At 39.9% G+C, this 9122-nt stretch overlaps 1 pseudogene; it reads right to left on the bottom strand.

Annotated features, from left to right (window-relative positions):
• Positions 1 to 1900: 1900 nt before the first annotated feature.
• Positions 1901 to 1997, bottom strand: LOC129405293 (U6 spliceosomal RNA; annotated as a pseudogene).
• Positions 1998 to 9122: the final 7125 nt, after the last annotated feature.

The raw sequence follows: 9122 nt of genomic DNA, 5'->3' as shown, positions 1-9122 counted from the left end.
ATCCCTCAGCAGAACCCTGGCAGCTGAAAACCTCCAAAACCCACCATAGCCATGCTCAAAACCACTCTCCACACACGCAGATGAACCTCATACATGAAGAAACTGACAGAGGAACCCAGGTATGTGTGACCTGTGGCTGAGATCTCCAAGCCTGCTCCGATTGAGATTGGGCCTCCTCCAACAAGATCCCCAGTTTTCCAGTAGCTTGGAAGTCACACCCATAAACTACCCCGGCGCCATGTGAGCTCATTAACGGCCAAGATACAGAGACCATTAAAAAAGCTCCCAGAAGAGAGCAATGCAGAATCTCGCACGGCAGAGCCTGGCAAGCTACCCGTGGCATATTCGATATTCCAAAAATAGTAACAATAATGGGCCTCATTTTCCTGACCCTGAGCAGGACAGGGATGAATGGAGACATTACTGGTGTCTACTCGAACAAATCAATGAGCAACGGGACGACAGTGATACAGTGATACAGTTTATCAAGTTGCTGTAAGTGCCACTGAACCCTCCAACATTTTAGGAGTTTGGAAAATTTAGAACTAGAAGGGAATTATTTAATCTAATAGAGAACAAATAATATGCCTGACATGACATATTGGATAGAAAATGCATTACTAGAAAACAATTCTCTTGCGCATATGCTGCCTGAGCCCATGTGCTGCTTGTGCCCACGTGGCCGAGCACATGTGGTGCCCGAGCACATGTGTCGCCCGCATCTCCCCCCTTGAGATGTGTACTTTCTTGCTTTCGTGTTCAGTGCTAGGATGTGTGTAGAGCTTCCTCCACCCTTGGAGAAGCCCTCGTTCTTTCTTGAGCGCGTTACTCCTACTGTTTTTTCTTTTCCATTTATCCCTTTCTCCTTCCCTCAGAAACTTCTAAATAAAATCTATTTTTACTTCAAAAAAAAAAAAAGAAAAGAAAACAATTCTCTTGTGTGCTACTTTAGCAAAATTCTTCTTCCTCGCCTATTTGCTTGCCTTATGGCATTGCAGTTTTGACGTGTCCTTCCGCCATGGTTTGGCCATGTGAGTTCTTTGGCCAATGAGATATTAGAAGATGACTTGCTTGTGGGTATGGAAAGTTCTTGTGCCTCAGAGCTTGCTTGCTCTTGTACCTCTGCCATTTCCATGGAAAGAACAGTCAGGGAAACGAAAGTCAAATTTCTCCAGCTAAGCTCAGTCCTGATCATTCAATCTTTTAATGTTCTACAGCACATGAAAAATAAATAATTGCCATTTTAAAGAAGCTGAATTAGGTGTTAGCTTATTAAAGTTAAAGAGCTAAAATTAGGCTGTGTTTTCTTGCTGTGACAGTTAAGATTCCCTGTAAGTTTTCTGAAATAAATACAGGAGCTTCAAATAATAGAGATAAATTATTTCAAATTTCCTATACATACACATGCATTAAAAACAAAATCTGGAACTGATATTGTGAGATACTGTCTTATTCTTTGGATTGAGTTAAAATATTACCTCTCAAGAGAAGATCCCTAAGAGAAGACTTCAAAACTAATTTTTTCACTAAATTTTTCATCTTTTTAAATGGTTTTATTTCAATTTAATTTTTTATTTGACGCACTGCAGTTTACTTTAAAATAATTTAAAATTCCCCCTTTATATCTGGTTATTATAGCACATAAATCTGTGGTTCTGAAGTTTAAGTTTTCTTGAAAAATATTAATTTAAATTAAATTTATTTAACGAAGTTTGCTGTTTTTTTGGGGGGGTTGCTTTTTGGGTCATACCTGGTGATGCACAGGGATCACTTTTGGCTCTGCACTCAGGAATTACCCCTGGTGGTGTTCAGGGGACCATATGGGATGCTGGGAACTGAACCTGGGTCAGCTACATGCAAGGCAAACACCCTACCCGCTGTGCTATCACTCCAGCCCCCCCAAAATATGGAACACTTCATGAATTTGTGTGTCATCCTTGTACCCCTGCTGTCTTCTCTGTATCGTTTCAATTTTAGTATATGTGCTGCCAAAGTTATTTCCTCCACTAAGATAGATGTTCTATGAAATTGACATCACCTCTGTAGTCCTAACATGAGTTAGTGACTACTATATATAAGACCCTCACTAAATATTTTTGAAGGAAAAAGAACTAAGAAGAATGAAGTTTGTCTGTTGTTAGTTTGTAAGCCTGAAGTTCCACTAAGGGCTCCTCAATGAGTAATTGATCTTAATGAGTCATTGAGCAAGGCCTGAGAGATAATACTGCAGCCAATTAAGAAGTGTGGGATGACATTAAAACAGTGATACTCCAATATGAAGAAAGACTTGCAAGTATGAGATTTCTCAGTAGAATAGGAACAATTCTGCTTGAATAGAATTTAATTCACATATTCACAGTGAAAAATAGGAGAAAATGGAGCCTATACCGATTTTTGGTTTCAAATTAGAAAGTGTCTTAAAGATTTCCCTAAGAATTTCACGCTTAATTCTTCCTATTATAAGGTTTTAGAGAAAGAGTCTATTTTTGGAAGGAAATTCTGCTGGTGGTGTGGAAGGTAAAAGCAATAAAAGAGAAGACTGGAAGAAAAAAATATCACCAATAGTCTAGGTGAGAGATTATGACTTTGAGTATGTGCAATCAGGAAGGCCTTTTTCTGGTTGTCTAGGTGAGAGATTATGGTTCTGACAACAATGCAGTCACAGTGGGAAAAGTGAAGGACGTGGCTTTTATAGACATAGGGGAAATACAAATGATTAATTTTGTTGGCCAACTTGTCAAACTAGAGGAGAATAGGAGCCAAAAGAAATTCTAGCTCTTTAGATTCTATAGGTGCACGTGGTATCAATATGAAGGTCACAGGAAGAGAAACATATTTACAAGAACACAATGTGCCTTGAATATGTTGGATTTGAATTGTTAGAGATTTTACTTCAAAACCTCATAACATTTAAAGCTTATGCCTGTCTCTCCAAGTATGCAATGAACACAAGCCTTCTGGAATGATTATTTACTGCCTTTATTTTAAAGCATCCCACTATATGGAAATGCTACCCATAAATGTCATGGCAAGTTAAAATAAGCTCTTTTTTTCTGCATCTGCATATACCATAAAGCAAAATTGACCAGTGATAGGATTCAGGATATTTTGCATTCATATTTTTGACAAAGGAAAGAGATTTTTAAAAAAATGAATGAGAGGCTGGAGTGATAGCAAAGCGGGTAGGGCGTTTGCCTTGCACGCGGCCAACCCAGGTTCGAATCCCAGCATCCTATATGGTCTCCTGGGCACCACCAGGACTAATTCCTGAGTGCAGAGCCAGGAGTAACTGCTGTGCATTGCCGGGTGTGACCCAAAAAGCAAAAAAAAAAGAATGATTGTGGGGCTGGAGCAATAGCACAGCGGGTAGGGCATTTGCCTTTCATGCAGTCGACCCGGGTTCGATTCCCAGCATCCCATATGGTCCCCTGAGCACCGCCAGGAGTAATTCCTGAGTGCAGAGCCAGGAGTAACCCCTGTGCATCGCCAGGTGTGACCCAAAAAAGCAAAAAAAAAAAAGAATGATTGTATGTACCAATCAGTATTCCTGAGTTAAGTCATTCAACCATCAGAAATTAGCTGATGGGTGATGATACAAGGTGTGAGATACACGTGGGATTATTATGCCGAGGGATCTATGGGAAGACACAGAGGTGTGTTGGTGTTTTCAGAAATGAGGTGGATTGAGCTGTGGACTATAGGGAATAGGGCACCTCTATTTTATGCCTGACAGAAAAAAGCAAAGAGAGATTGTTAGCATGCTATTCCCAGACCTAGCTCTCTTGGAAGCTTCAGACAAACTCAATCTATAGGATTTAAGCAGTGTGATTTTCCCCCCAACTGCTCCAGGCAGCAAAAGGGAAACTTTATTGAGCCCCAAGATGGATCATAGGCAGGAGGCACCTCAGGAGGCAGAATATGTGGAGGGACTCTGATTTCCTTTTGAGGGGTCAGATTTTTTGTGTGACCAAATTGGCAGTGTGGGGTCCTGAAGGGCAAGACCCGTGGGGCTGCCATATGCAATTGTGCTTCTAGGACTTCTGAGGAATGCACAACTCCGGGATGTTGCCCTGCCAGCATAGCACCAGGTGCAGTGGGGACTGATTCTGGATATTGTGGGCTTCAAGAGGGTGATTCTGGATGAGATGCAGCTGGTCAGGCAAGATTTGGGCCTTTATCTACTACGAGCCCACAGCAAGTATCATTCTCAATGGGGAAAAACTAAAAGCCTTCCTTCTAAGATCGAGCATAAGACAAGGTTGCCCGCTTTCACCACTTCTATTCAATATGGTGCTGAAGTCCTGGCCATAGCAGTTAGACAAAAAAAAAAAAGATATCAAGGGCATGCAGATAGGAAAGAAAGAGGTCAAGTTATCACTATTTGCAGACAATATGATACTATACTTGGAAAACCCTAAGGAGTCTACAGAAAAGCTCTAAGAAATAATAGGTCGATATAGTAAAGTGGCAGGCTACAAAATCAACACCCAAAAGTCCATGGCTTTCTTATATACAAACAATGAAAGAGAAGAAAGAGACATTAAAAAACAATCCTGTTCACAATAGTACCTCAGAAAATCAAGTACCTTGGAATCAGCTTAACCAAAGAGGTGAAGGACCTATACAAGGAAAATTACAAAACACTACTTCAAAAAATAAAAGAAGACATTAGGAAATGGAGACACATCCTGCTCATGGATAGGGAGAATTAACATTATCAAAATGGCAATACTGCCCAAAGAATTATACAAATTTAATGCAGTCCCTATCAGGATACCCATGACATTTTTCAAAGAAATAGACAAAACACTCCTGAAATTCATATGGAACAATAAACCCCACGAATAGCTGAAACAATCTTTGGGAAAAAGAATATGGGTGGCGTCACCTTCCCAACTTCAAGCTCTACTACAAAGCAGTAGTAATTAAAACATCATGGTATTGGGCTAAAAACAGACCTGCAGACCAATGGAACAGAGTTGAATATCCTGTCACAGACCCCCAAATATATGGCCACTTAATCTTTGACAAAGGAGCAAGAAATGCAAAGTGGAACAAGAAAAGCCTCTTCAACAAGTGGTGCTGGGAAAACTGGATAGCTACCTGCAAAAACATGAACTCTGACCTCTGTCTAATGCAGGCACAAAAGTCAGATCAAAGTGGATTAAAGACCTCAATATCAGACATGAATCTATAAGGTACATAGAAGAAAATGTAGGCAGAACTCTCCATGACATTGAAGCTAAAAGCATCTTTAAGGATGAAACAGCACAGACCATGCAAGTGGAAGAAAACACAAACAAACGGGACTACATCAAACTAAGATGCTTCTGCACTTCAAATGAAACAGTGACCAAAATACAGAAAGAGCCCACAGAATGGGAAAGAACTTTCACCCAATACCCATCTGATAAGGGATTAATATCCAGGATATACAAGACACTGGTAAAATTGTACAAGAAAAAAACCCTCCAATAAAAAAATGGGGAGAAGAAATGAACAGAAGTTTCCTCAATAAAAGAAAAATAAATACAAATGGTCAAAAGGCATGAAAAATGCTCCACATATCTAGTCCTCAGGGAGATGCAAATCAAAACAACAATGAGACATCATCTCACACCACAGAGACTGGCACGCATTCAAAAGAACAAAAGCAACCAGTGCTGGCATGAATGTGGGGAAAAAGGGACGCTCTTTCACTGTTGGTGGGAATGCCAACTGGTTCAGCCTATCTGGATATGGACAGTTCTTCAAAAACTAGAAATTGAGCTTCCATATGACCCTGCAATACCACTTCTAGGAATATATCCTGAGGATGCAAAAAAGCACAGTGGAAATGACATCTGTACTTATATATTCATTGCAGCACTGTTCACAATAGCCAAAATCTGGAAACAACTCGAGTGCCCTAGAACAGATGACTGGTTAAAGAAACTTTGGTACATCTACACAATGGAATACTACGCAGCTGTTAGGAGAGATGAAGTCATAAAATTTGCTTATAAATGGATAAACATGGAGAGTATCATGCTAAGTGAAATGAGTCAGAAAGAGAGAGACAGACATAGAGGGACTGCCCTCATTTGTGGAGTATAGAATAACATCACATGAGGCTGACACCCAAGGACGGTAGATATAAGGGCCAGGAGGATTTCCCCATAGCTGGAAGCCTGCTTCATGAGTGGAAAGGAGAAGTCTCCTGGAATAGAGAAGGGATCACTAAGAAAATTATGGCTGAAGGAATCAGTCGGGATGGGAGATGCGTGCCGAAAGTAGATAATGGCCCAAACATGATGACCTCTCAGTGTCTGTGTTGCAAGCCATAATGCCCAAAAATAGAGAGAGAGTATGGGGGCAGGGGGAGGGTAGGAAAGGGGGGGTATACCGGGGATATTGGTGGTGGGGAATGTGCACTGGTGGAGGGATGGGTGTTTGATCATTATGTGATTGCAACCCAAACATGAAAGCTTGTAACTATCTCACGGTGATTCAATAAAATTTTAAAAATTAATTAATTAATTAATTAAAAAAAGATTTGGGCCTTTACCTTGACTTAGAGGTGATAGTTTTTCCCACCTGGACTTTCACAAACATGTCTCAGCTTTTAGTGCCTGACCATATCCTGGATGAGAAATGACACAGTTGAAAAATTTATATATTTCTATGGGTGTTTTTTGAGGGCCCACACCTGGGTTTTTGGGGATCACACTTGGATGTGCTCGGGGCTTGCTTCTGGTCCTGTTTGGAGGGGATGACTCCTGGTGCTACTTGGGGGGACTGTATGCCAGGGATAGGATGAGACTCAGCCAGTGAAAGAGGTGAACACCTTTCTTTTTGTACTATCTCTCTGACCCTTATTGATTTATTTTTTAGGGCATGAATTTGCAACACCTCCCTGTTTGTCTGCACCAGAACTTTAAAAAAGTTAAAGAACTTTACTCTTTTCATATTCAGCAGCACCTATTCTGTCTACTGGTCCATAGACTAGCAGTCATAACCAAGACGACAGACTTGTGGCTTTTAACTTTTCTGCATCTGTGGACTGGCAGTGATCTGTGGACTGGTGGTTGAAGACCACTGACCTATGCAGGTAATTGTCTTCATTACCATGTCTTTTATGCTGATGCTTCCAAATAAGTTGTATGTTCTGTATCTATCACACCGGATAATAGTACTCTTTTGCTAGATTTCTTTATTTCTGCCTTAATAATACATCACCCCTCTCGAAGAGCCCAGCAAGCTACCGAGAGTATCTCGCCCACATGGCCGAGCCTGGCAAGCTACCTGTGTGTATTCGATATGCCAAAAACAGTAACAACAAGTCTCACAATGGAGACATTACTGGTGCCCGCTCGAGCAAATCAATGAGCAACGGGATGACAGTGACAGTAATAATACATGAGCTTTTTGAGGGTGAGGTCAATGCCTTAAATATATTCACAGCAAGGTGTTTGCATGCAGTAGGTCCTCAGTAAAGATCTTCTGAACTGAGTACTATAGCTTCCTCTTTGGACTGCTACTGTAATTTGTCCTAAAGATACCCATTAAATCATTCTCCAATATGACATATTATATATTTTAGGATCCCATTCTGTCCTTTGGAAATAAAAAGGCATGATTCATAAAATGGTGCAGAATCAAGAGTGACTGGTGAGAGAAAAATTTTTTCTTTTTAGATATCAACAAATTTATTGTGCAAAGGACTGTATTACTGGAAAATGCCATCTATTTTCCTTAGCTCAACAAACTTCTAAATTCACCATAGTATAAAAAATTGAGTACTACATGTAATAGGATAGAAGTTTTCATCAAAGTAGACGTGTTGGAACCTTGACTGAGCATCACTTTCCCAAAGTAACTAAACAGATTGCTTCTAACAACAAACCATGTCCACCTGGTACTAACAGTTATTCATTTAGGCCTGCTGTCCATAATAAGATCCTTACAGGAAAAACCCAAGATGAGAAAAATTGGCAAATGTTTCTCTACAGGATATGGAACAAAAGAATAGTCTGATTTTTATTTCCTTAAACCTCTGTTCAATATCTTCCTGTAGCATGCATTCCTTATTGAAATATATTGAGGATGTATCACATCTTCAGTCTTGATAACAAGACTGGCAAAAGGCAAACCACTCAAAATGTGTTTGCATAACTGTAATTCAATCAATGCACAACTATTGAATTGAATACATGAATCTTCCTAAATGGTTCAGTTTCATGTTAAGTGGACTAAATCAGAAGGACACATATTGGGTGATCTCACTTATCTGTGGTGTAATAGAATAATAACAGGAGGAAGGAACACAAAGTAGCAGAGTGGGGGACACCTAGATTACCCTTAACCTTAGATTATTGGAATCGGAAGAACAGGGAAGAGAAGTAATCAAGGGGAAAGGAGGACGAGGATGATAGCAGGGGGCCAGGGTCCACAGACATCTCAGTGGTGTAGAGGTGTGGTCCATCTCTGAAGTATACCTAAACTACAGAGCCAGCAGTACTGAGAGCAGAAGATCCAAACAACTAAAATTAAAACTATGCCTGTCAGAGACACAGGTTCTGGAGTGAGAGGGAACCTGGATATACTGGGGGAATGAGGTTGACGCTGTTGGTGGAGTTGGTATTGGAACATTGTATGCCTGAAACTCAAGTATAAATGACTTTGTAAATTGCAGTGCCTTAATAAAAAATAGTTAATTAAAAATTAGTTTACTACAGATTTGCTACAGACTTCTACTATGGAAACTTATTTCCATAGTTGATACTAACAACTATCATTCTTATGGTGTTGCGTGGTAGGACTTTACTAATTGACCGCTACTCCTCATGATATGTGAGCATACATGGTTTTTGTTATTTCAAATTAAACTTTATACTCACTGATGGATAAAAATAAAGTCTCATGAATCAATATAGTAATGAATCCTTTTTATGAATATTTGGAATTTGATTATCACATTTTTTTTCCAAAATTAGGTTATTTAAAATTATAAGGAGACATTTTAACTTAATTGTGACATGTGTTGTACCATGATAGCTAGCTACAGTAGCTTTCCTCAATCACACATAAATCACTGTATCACTATCATCCCGTTGCTCATCAATTTGCTCAAGTGGGCACCA

The sequence above is a fragment of the Sorex araneus genome, chromosome 5 (assembly GCF_027595985.1).
Source record: "Sorex araneus isolate mSorAra2 chromosome 5, mSorAra2.pri, whole genome shotgun sequence".
In the NCBI taxonomy this organism is placed as follows: domain Eukaryota; kingdom Metazoa; phylum Chordata; class Mammalia; order Eulipotyphla; family Soricidae; genus Sorex; species Sorex araneus.
This window is presented reverse-complemented; position numbering and strand designations above follow the sequence as displayed.